The sequence below is a fragment of the Cryptomeria japonica genome, chromosome 3 (genome assembly GCF_030272615.1).
Source record: "Cryptomeria japonica chromosome 3, Sugi_1.0, whole genome shotgun sequence".
Taxonomy (NCBI): domain Eukaryota; kingdom Viridiplantae; phylum Streptophyta; class Pinopsida; order Cupressales; family Cupressaceae; genus Cryptomeria; species Cryptomeria japonica.
In genome coordinates, this window is record NC_081407.1 from 371,759,755 (window position 1) to 371,771,837 (window position 12,083).

Below are 12,083 nucleotides of genomic sequence, written 5' to 3' on the forward strand. Positions count from 1 at the left end.
ATGATGGCATAATCACATCAACAAAGAATTTATAAAAGCTTCAAACACAGCCAATGATACCATGAAGTTGGAACCACTGAAGACAGTGATGTTGCACTAATGCAGCCATTTACATAGTCCTTTGATGACTAAATGCAGTCCTCTATAGGTTGAACAGAAGATCCTCAAAAGATATTGGTTGCAGTTATGTTGAAGGAGATAGTCATTTAATGATAAGAGGCATTCAATTTACCACTCTCTAAGGTTTCAAGTCAGCATTAATCAAAAGACAGTAAAAGTCAAAAGCAATTCTATCATTCAAAAAAGTAGAGAAGATTTAAGGAAGCTCATGAGTACATTGACACATTCATGGCATAGACCAAGTACTGTCAATGATAGTCCTTTGTAATAATGGCAGTTCATTTGATGAATAGGAGACAGTGCAATAATCAAAGGGACCTTTTCATAGTCCTGAGTAGTAAACAGTGTTCAAAAGACACCATGCAGTGACAATGATTCTTTGTTTGACAATACCAACAGACAAATCAAGAAGATGTAACCACACTTCAAAGATGCCTCAAGAGCACAGTGATAGTTCATAAGGAGGCACTGCCATAAAGCAGAATTGAATGAGGAACACAGATCCATTGTCAAAGGCATTAAGGTTTTGTTGCAGGTTAGTGAAGATCAAGGTGACAGCTAATATCAATAAAAAACAATGCATTTAAAAAGTGCATGAGCAATCTTTGTCATCTTTGCCAAAAGAATGCAGTCCTAATAAGACAGTGAACTCACCATTTTCAATTCCAAACAAGTCAAAGGATTATAGACAAGAGGATTGGTGTTTAGAGCAGTCATGAAGCTTCAAATCAGTTCATCAGTCATTACAAGAGAATCAAAAGACAATCCTTGAAAAGAATATAGTGAAGCAGCCCTAAAGAGAAGTATATAGTAATATCCATGAGCACTCCCTGTACAAAAGAACACCGTAGTATCCTAGAACAATGGCATGAGACTCAGATTTTAGGGTTGAAGCTTTATCAAATGAAAGTATGATGAAAGACCATATGACCAAACCTAGGGTCATAAACACTGAAGAAATCTAAACAGAGCATCTACGTTCAAAAGCAACAAGTCATAAGAGAAAGTATCAAGAAATCAAAAAGTCACATTGAGAAGCTTGTAATCGAAGTACATAAATGACTAATAATACAGATTTAACAGGGAGTTCAAGAAAATATCATCACTAGAAGACAAGATCACAGTCAAAACAGAGACAGTCTAAGGACTGTAGGAGCCAAAATAGTAAATTTCTCCAAAGAGACAGAGGCAAACTCTCAGAGTCAGTGACACCAATTAATGGGCAACCTTTTGACTGAAGTGATTGTCTCAAGTCAGAGCAGCAATACACATTACTGTCAAGATATATCAATATTACATTAAGTGATAAAACACCCCTAATGTAAATTTTTTGTCATGTAGCACATTGCATAGTATGGTAGCCAAAGGAGATTTGTGACCAAAAAAATGGCGAGCAACTTTGAACCTTTTGACAAAGGGCGCCTCAACAATACCATAGATAGACCTAAAGAAAGAAAAAGTGAAGGGGTTTTTCAGTTACTTTCACAGTGATTATGAGTTATGACAATTAAGACCTCAAAGATGGATGCAACAATTATGATAATAATGTGGTCTTCACAAGGTGTCAGTGTTTAAATGAAGCTCAATTTTCAAATTCAAATTACTTCTTGAAGTTTGAATTTCAAATTCAAAATTGCTCATCAATGCACCTAATTTCACAATTCAAATACAAATCATGAGTCAAGAAGGGTCGCCACAGACAAAATCCCTCTTTTGGGGGGAATTCGGAAGCCAAATCAATAGTTTAACTCCTGATTTGAAAGTCTACATGAATCAAGCATCAGTTGAGGGCAGTTTTGGGAGTGCCAAACAACATCATCACTTCAGTTTGACCCTAATTTTGTGGAGTTTTCAAATGAGCTCGCCCAGCACAATTGATTTTCAAATTCTCAATCAGTTAGCCATCTGATTTCAAGGGACAAAGGAGCAACCAACACACTCAACAAACCAACTGAGTCAACAGGTCAGAGGGAGCCAATATTTTGAAATTCAAAATTCAGGAACAACACTAATAAAAGACATATTTCTCATTCATTTGTATTCAGTTCTTGCCTTTCACTGTATGTACACCAGAGAATTGAGTCTTGTAACTCAAATTACTTGATTTCTTCTCTGATTTTTATATGTATTCAACTGTGTTGTTCCTTGTGACCTTCTATACATGAAAATCAGAGTTGTTTCTATATGTTGTAATCAACCTTATCTTAAAAATATATAAAGATGAGTTGTTCATGAATTTTCTAAGAATAAATTGTGATTTCCATGAGCCCTTTGTTTCCTTCTTTGCTTTCATGATGTTTGGGCAAGTAATATAGTGATTTGATCAGTTTATGTGTTGTGTTCTACTTTCATTTTTAGAGGTTTGTAGTTGTGTGATTCTATTCACCTTCAAACAAAACTGAAAGGAAAACAAAACCTCAACATGAAGCATTTTGATCAACATTATATTGACAAAGTTGTGAACATAGAAAGATGTGAGTTAAGTCAAGTTATAGGTGAGATAGTAGTCTTTCAGAATCAAGATCATTGGTGCATCACCTCAAGTTAGCAATATGTTTTCATTTTCAAAGCATTTTTCTATCCCTTTTCTCTGCAAGCATTAGTAGTTGTAGGAAAATTCAAAGGGAACTAGCCCTCTCTGGAGGTCTACTTCCGTCATAGGGTACCCACAACTTGGAAGTAGTGACAAGTCCCATGTGTCACAGGTTAGCTGAGTCTAAGCTTAGCTAGGGTGCAAACCTTAGTGATAACAATGATCTCCCAATTGTTTTTGCCACTTCGCCACACAGACATGACTGCCAATCACCTCATTATTGCCATGTAAAATGAGGTTTTCATATACCAAAACTAATTGAGGAGAATAACATGTGATGGAGATGTGCTTAGAGGAAACCAAAAAATCTGCCCATTTTCTATTTTCACCTGTCGTTGTAACAAATTCATTTTTAATCAATGGCTAGCAAGCAAGGTTTTATGTAAACCATTAATCTCTAATTTGTTGGTTGCAAACCCAAACAAACTATCTATTATTGTGCATAGTAGTTATAGATTGGAGCTGAATCAAAATCAATTCCAAGGTAGTTATGTAGATTTTCCTAGGCAGTCTCTGGTATCATTTGTGATGATAAAAAAAAAGTGTTTCTTCTTATCAAGGCAACATAGGAAGGTTTTTATTCCATTCACTATGCGAACTAGGAGCAAGGGTCCACTCCTTGGGGAAGAACGGTGATATTTTCCTCACATTCTATTTCCTTTAAGTTTGTATGCATTTTGTTTCCTTCCAATTAATTTAATTTGGCAATGTGTATTAATTTTTTGTAATACCTTCGTCTTCAAAATGGTTTTTTATTTAGTCTGTTGTGATCTGGTTATCAATTGAAGAGATAACGGATGCAAATATTGATAATTATCTTAAATATCAATCTATTCATTTCAATGCTTAAAGTGTGAATCATATTCTGAGTATATTCAGGTTGTTAGTATTTAACAATCTTTGACAGTTCTTGTCAGAAAATAGGGCATAACAGAGATATAAATTTGAAATAGATTTTCATTGTAGGTGCTCTTTTGTGTGTTTTATTTGCATTTCACCCACACTCAACTTGCTACCGATAGCCCTTATGCAAATAGCCATGACACCTTTTGCAATCTTACGATCCCCGGATTGACACTAGATCGAAATGAACCTAGTGATAGTTCTGATACTTAATATAAGTACAGATCCAATAGCCAACAAGATGAGAGGGGGGGGGTGAATCATACAAACTTAATCTTCCATAAAAACATCAGATTCAACCTCAGTAACATATATTTCAGTAATATAACCAAAACTGTTAAACATGCAAACTCAAAAGCATATGAACATCATAAACCTCATAACACCAGATTTAACGTGGAAACCCAAATAGGGAAAAACCACTGTGGGATTTCGGACCCACTAAGAAATATAATCTTCTAGAGTATGCTCAGTTAAAAGCAAATCCTGTTAAAGATTACAAACACATTGCTAGATGTGACCCGGTTAAGGGATTTCCCTCAGATCTGTTAGGATCTTCACCTTGTTAGAAGTGAAAGGATTTCAAACACTCAATCAAAATGTGACCTTGCTAGAGGGTTTTACAAATAAGACTATTAAGTCCACTCGGTTAAGAGATTTTCTGTCACTTTCACAAAATAACAGTAATAAAATCTATCTGCAACTTCACATCTAAAATGCTAAAGCAGATTCTTATTTGTTCAATGCAATCTAGACATAGAACTAATCTTGTCTATCTGCTGGGCTTCTATACTCTGTTATTCAAACAGGTCTTCAAGCTTTTGTGCTCGGTAATCACTATGTAGCATCCCTATGTATACACTTGCCCGCATACATTGTTTACCAACAGTTTCCTATTTATAAACAATTAGGTAACCGCTTAATCTCCTTGATCACATTTCCCATGATCAATCATAGCCATCAGATCTTCAATCTTGTCCAGGTTCAATGCATCTTTTGATCTGAAAACGTTTTACCCCACCTTGGAACTTGCATATTAGTCTTGGAACTTGTGCCAGGGTATTGCGGTTCAATCTAAGCTGTAGATCTTCATGCCGACTTTTCATTGCCTTAGATTCGTTAACAAACTTCATTCACGGCTTACCAATCATTAATCAGTCCCAACTCATCAGCTTCCTTCATTAAATAATGCATGTAAACATTTAATGCATTCTGTTATAGCTCGGTTACAACTCGGTAACAACTTGGTGAATACTAAACTTCACTCGGTAGACGTTCCGCCTTTATTAACCGATAGCGATAACCTTAGGGTTTACCGACTAGGTTCCTTAGGGTTTACTGACTAGGTTCTTTGCTTGATAACATAGTATAGTATTAACCTTTACATTTTACAACACATGTATGATGTTAAAACAATCTAAACATCATGATCTCATCATTGTCTGACTCGGTACTAGTTGCCCACTGAATACCTTATTCATCCCCTTATTCATCATATTCTTTCCTGTGTCTTTTACTGACATCTTTATAATCTTCATATCATACTTCTCAAGATATGGCAACATCATACTGAATTAGAAAATCAATTTCTTGACATCAATGACAAAATAATAATATCAAGACAGTAAACATCTTTAATTAGTTATATCCATAATCATCAACAACCTTCTCAATATCCTTATGAAATGTCCACAATCTTTCATTGACTGTTATAATGCAATATTGCCAACAATCTCCCCCTTTGGCATTGATGGCAAAACCAATTGATTTGACCTTAAAAGATTCAGATTGCTGTGATTCTGAAATGCTGAAATGCTCTCTCCCATACATTAGACTTCTCCTGTTTTCAGTCTTCTTTCCAATTTGTAGTCTGCTCAATTTTCTTTTAGTCTTCTCCCCTGATAGGTCTTCTTCCTCTATATTAGTCTTCTCCCCCTTTGACAACAATGCCAAAAAGTAAAGAATTAAAACATAATTTCTTTCTGTAAAAAGTTATTTCCTGCTGTTGTGTATCAACTGAGTCTCGGTCAAAGCATTTGTCCTCAATTCCTGTTCCCTGTAATATTTCCTGTATTATTTCTATACATCTTTAGAAAACATCCTAAAGTGTATAAATCAGCATCAACTCCCAAAAGATATTCATTAGAGTCATCGGATTGATGCTTTCACCGAACTCGGTCAGTGAGTAGAAGATAGGGGTAGGACCCCTAACTTACTTCTGAGATATTCAAAAGTGTCCCTTGGTAGTGGTTTGGTGAAGATATCTTCTATTTGTTCCTTTGTGCTAACATACTCCAATACCACTTTCTTCTCTTGAGCTTCTTCTCTAAGATAATGATATTTGATAGATATGCGCTTTGTATTAGAGTGCATAACAGGATTCTTTGAAATATTAATGGCACTAGTATTGTCACATAATATAGTTACTGGCTTGGTAACTTTCTCATTTATACCTTCCAACAGTTGTTTGATCCATGCAATGTTGGTACAATTCAATGCTGCAGCAACGTATTCATCTTTTGCTGTTGACTGTGAAACACATCCTTGTTTCTTGCTAAGCCAACTCACTAGTCTTTCTCCTAAAAAGAAAGCTCCTCCACTTGTGCTTTTTCTGTCATCAATGTTCCCTGCCCAATCAGCATCAGTATAAACTTTTAAATCAAAATCATTTCCTTTCTGATATACTAAGCCATAATCCTCTATGCCTTTCAAGTATCTAAAAATTCTTTTGATTGCTGTCATGTGTGTTTCCTTAGGATCTGCAGAGAATCTTGCAACTATACCTGCTGCATGTGTTATATCTGGTCTGTTGTGAACAACATATTGTAGCTTTCCAATCATGGATCGGTAAAGTGTCTCATCAATAGATGCAGATTCATCATTCTTTGATAATTTGCAGTTGGTAGTCATATGAGTACTTACTGGTTTTGAATCCTCCATTCCAAATTTCTTCAAGATTTCCTTTATGTACTTGGATTGAGTAATGAAAATCTCATTTTTCATTTGCAGTATCTGTAAACCTATAAAATACTTTATCTCACCGATTAATGACATCTCAAATTCTTTGCTCATTTCATTTCCAAAGTTCTCGCATAAAGAGTAATTTCCACAAAATATAATATCATCAACAAATATGGCTGAGATCAGTATTCCATTTTCATCATTCTTCATGTACATGTTGTTGTTCTCACTTGTCCTTATAAAACCAATCTTAATCAAATAAGAGTGCAATCTTTCATACCATGCTCTTGGTGCTTGTTTCAAACCATATAAAGCTTTGTTCAATTTACATACCTGATCTTTATTCTTGTCTTCAACAAATCCTTCAGGCTGTTCAATGAAAACCTCTTCTTCTAATATTCCATTCAGAAATGCAGATTTGACATCCATTTGATATATCTTGAAATTTTTGAAAGCAGCATAGGCCAACAATGTTCTTACTCCTTCAAGTCTAGCAACAGGTGCAAAAGTTTCACCATAATCAATTCCTTCTTCTTGAGCATAACCTTTGCAAACTAGTCTTGCTTTGTTTCGAATGACCTCTCCTTTTTCATTTAGCTTGTTTCTGAAAATCCACTTTGTATCGATTACATTTTTGTCCTTTGGTCTTGGGATTAGTGTCCATGTGTCATTCTTCTTGATTTGATCAATCTCTTATGTCAGCATTTATCCAATCTTCACTATTAAATGCCTCTTTCACTATTCTCGGTTCAAATTCAGATATCAAACATGTGTTATGTCTCAGTTTGTTCCTTGTCATCACTGGATCATCCTTATCTCCTATAATCTGACTTGGTGCATGATGTCTTCTGACATACTTGGCTAATACAGGCTCGGTAGGCTCTGTATGATCTTCTTCATCACTCGGTAACTGGATATTCTCTTCATTTTCTTCAACAATCTTCTCGGTAGGACTTCTCAGTTGAACATAGACAAATTCATTATAGTCTTCTGGTTCCTTGGAATTTCCTTCATCATTTCTTTCTGCAAATTCATCAATTTTCACATTTGCACTTTCTACTATTTTGTTAGATGATTTGATCAGACATTTAAATGCTTTGCTTCTAGAAGAATAACCTAGAAATGTTCTTTCTTCACTTTTCTGATCAAATTTACCATTTCTATCATCTTTATGAACATAGCATCTACTTCCAAAGATTTTAAAATAACTTACATTAGGTTTCAATCATACCAGATTTCATATGGTGTCTTCAAAGTACCTTTCTTCAATTGAACTCGGTTCAAGGTGTAAATTGTTGTGCTTATTGCTTCTCTCCAAAATGTTTGTGGCACCTTCTTTTCAATCATCAATGTTGTAGCACAATCCACAATAGATCTATTTCTTCTCTCAGCTATTCCATTCTGCTGTGGAGTTCTCGGTGCAGAGACTTGTCTTTTAATACCATGATCATTGCAAAATAAGTTGAACTCATCAGATGTGAACTCTCCTCCTCTATCTGATCTAAGACATTTCAGTTGTCTTCCTGTTTCATTTTCAACTCTTGCCTTGTACCATTTAAACATTTGAAAAGCTTATGATTTTTCTTTTAAAAATATTACTGACATCATCCTTGAATAGTCATCCACAAATAACATGAAATATTTATCACCATAATAACTTTGAACTTTCATAGGACCACAAAGATCAGTGTGCACTAGATCTAAAATTCCTTTAGAAGTGTAAGACTTACTTGTAAAGCTTGATCTTGTCATCTTACCCATCTGGCATCCTCGGCACATAGCATTCTCAGGTTTTTCAAGACTCGATAGACCTCTTACTCTGTGCTTCTTGCTTATTTTGATCAGATTATCAAAATTGACATGACAAAACCTTTTATGCCATAACCAGGTATCATCTAACTTTGCATGCAAACACTTATTCCGAGTTGAGTCAAGGTGAAATGTGTTACCTTTTGTTTGTGTCCCAGTAGCAGCTAACTTTCCATTTTTATCATGAACTTTGACAATGCCTTTCTGAAATTCTATTCGGTAACCTGTGTTGTTTAGCTATGCTACACTCAACAAATTGTATTTCAAACCTTCAACCCAATAAACATCATTGCATCTTGCATTATCAAGAAGTGTTATAGATCCTTTACCTCTCACCGGACATGGTGCATCATTACCAAATCTAACATAGCCTCCATCATAATCTTCTAATATAACAAACTTGTGTTTATCTCTTGTCATATGATGTGAGCATCCACTATCTATAATCCAAGAATCATTAGTGTTTATGTGAGATATTAGGGCTTTTTCTTCATACCTTTCTTCATCTGATCTATCCTTGATAGCCACATAAACTACTTCCTCTGTATCAGTCTCATCTGATTTATCATCGTTGGATTCCTCATCAGCTATTAGGCATGTCTTTCTATCTCTTCTTCTGAAGTCTCAGTGTCCTCTGTAATGATTATCTTTCTGTCTATCATCTCGGTAATCTCTCTTTTCAGTAGAATCTTTGTCAGGACAGTTAGAAGCCATATGTCCTATTTTATCACAATTGAAACATTTCAAAGGTAGTTTTCCTTTATACTCACCTTTGCCTCTCGGTAACCTTTTGGCTAATAGTGCTTCAAACTCTTCTTACTTTCTGATTTCCTCATATAATTTGTGTATTGCCTCCATGTTCTTATGAAATCTTTCACTTGCTCCACTGTGATCTCCTTCAGAGTACTTATACTTTCTTTCATTGAAATCATTAGATTCATCAAGATGAAAAGAACTAAATGCAGATTCAACTTTATTTACCGAAGATCCACTATTATCAAAATTGCTTAACTCAAATGCATGTAGCTTACCAATAGTAGCATCTAAAGAAACTGACATATTGGGTACAGACCTTAATTCATTGATTGCAGAGACTCGGATAGCATAGGCTGGTAGAAGGGTTCTTAACAACTTACTTGTTATATCCTTTTCTTCAATAGTTCCACCTGCTCCTTTGATTTGATTGACAATCTCCTTTAGTCTTGTACTGTACTGAGTTATGTTCTCACCTTCATTCATCCTCATAGATTCAAGTTGTCCTCTTAGACTATCTACTTTTGCTCTTTGAACATGTTCATCTCCTCCATATACTGATATGAGCTTATCCCACATTGCCTTTGCATCATTGCAGCCTTCTAGATCATTAAACTCTGAATCGGTCAATGCAGATGTTATTTCAATCATTGCTTGAATATGTTCTTGCTTTGCCTTTATCTCTTCCATAGTCAATGGATAGGTGCTTGGTGTGACAAAATTATTCTCCAGATAGTATACAACATATTCTCCAACTCCTGATAGATGTAGCTTCATCCTTTTCTGCCATGTAGAGAAACTTGACTTATTCAGCTTCGGTGCATCCCTCTTATACATCTTTGGATCTTTAACTCAAGTGCCTTTAAACTTTTCCTTCCGGAGTCCAAAGCTCTGATACCAATTGATAGTTCTGATACTTAATATAAGTACAGATCCAATAGCCAACAAGATGGGGGGGGGGGGGGGGGTGGGGTGAATCATACAAACTTAATCTTCCATAAAAACATCAGATTCAACTTCGGTAACATATATTTCAGTAATATAACCAAAACTGTTAAACATGCAAACTCAAAAGCATATGAACATCATAAACCTCATAACACCAGATTTAACGTGGAAATCCAAATAGGGAAAAACCACTGTGGGATTTCAGACCCACTAAGAAATATACTCTTCAAGAGTATGCTCGGTTAAAAGCAAATCCTGTTAAAGATTACAAACACATTGCTAGATGTGACCCGGTTAAGGGATTTCCCTCAGATTTGTTAGGATCTTCACCTTGTTAGAAGTGACCTTGTTAAAGGATTTCAAACACTCAATCAGAATGTCACCTTGCTAGAGGGTTTTACAAATAAGACTGTTAAGTCCACTCGGTTAAGAGATTTTCTGTCACTTTCACAAAATAACAGTAATAAAATCTATCTGCAACTTCACATCTAAAATGCTAAAGCAGATTCTTATTTGTTCAATACAATCTAGACATAGAACTAATCTTGTCTATCTGCTGGGCTTCTATACTCTGTTATTCAAACAAGTCTTCAAGCTTCTGTGCTCGGTAATCACTATGTAGCATCCCTGTGCATACACTTGCCCGCATACATTGTTTATCAACAGTTTCCTATTTATAAAGAATTAGGTAACCGCTTAATCTCCTTGATCACATTTCCCATGATCAATCATAGCCATCGGATCTTCAATCTTGTCCAAGTTCAATGCATCTTTCGATCTGAAAACGTTTTACCCCGCCTTGGAACTTGCATATTAGTCTTGGAACTTGTGCCAGGGTATTGCGGTTCAATCTGAGTTGTAGATATTCATGTCGACTTTTCATTGCCTTAGATTCGTTAACAAACTTCATTCACGGCTTACCAATCATTGATCAGTTCCAGCTCATCAGCTTCCTTCATTAAATAATGCATGTAAACATTTAATACATTCTGTTATAGCTCGGTTACAACTCGGTGAATACTAAACTTCACTCGGTAGACATTCCGCCTTTATTAACCAATAGCGATAACCTTAGGGTTTACCGACTAGGTTCTTTGCTTGATAACATAGTATCGTATTAACCTTTACATTTTACAACATATGTATGATGTTAAAACAATCTAAACATCATGATCTCATCATTGTCTGACTCGGTACTAGTTGCCCACTGAATACCTTATTCATCCCCTCATTCATCATATTCTTTCCTGTGTCTTTTACCGACATTTTTATAATCTTCATATCATACTTCTCAAGATATGGCAACATCATACTGAATTAGAAAATCAATTTCTTGACATCAATGACAAAATAATAATATCAAGACAGTAAACATCTTTAATCAGTTATATCCATAATCATCAACAACCTTCTCAATATCCTTATGAAATGCCAACAATCTTTCATTGTCTGTTATAATGCAATATTGCCAACACCTAGTTTATTCTTTACCTCAATTTTGTCCCAATAGGTGGCAATATTTGAAGGATTATTTGATAGAATGGGAGAAAGAGAAGAAAGTGGCAGAGGAAGTCAAGTCTGCTCTTCGATGAAGAAATAATCCAATATGTGTCTCGATGATTTTTGTATAAAATTTTACAAATTTTCTAAAGTTGAGTACTATAGCACTGTTAGGGAAATCTTACTCCCAATACAAACAATGGAAATTGATAGACAAATGGTGGGAAGTAATGTATGTTTCTGGTGTCCATAGTATGGGGTCTTAGAACAAAATTTTTTTTACACAGGTTGCAGTCATGATACTATTTTTTGGTAATGTGCTCATTTGAACTTTTATTAATACAAATATAACAAATATTTCACTGATAAAAAAGAATAAGGTGGTGGTTGATGAGGCTTGTTTTATGCATCTTTATTTCAGACATTTTATGATGTTTTAAGACTTTGTTTTAATATTCCTAGGAACATATACTCCGTGATAGTATATTTTTGAGTC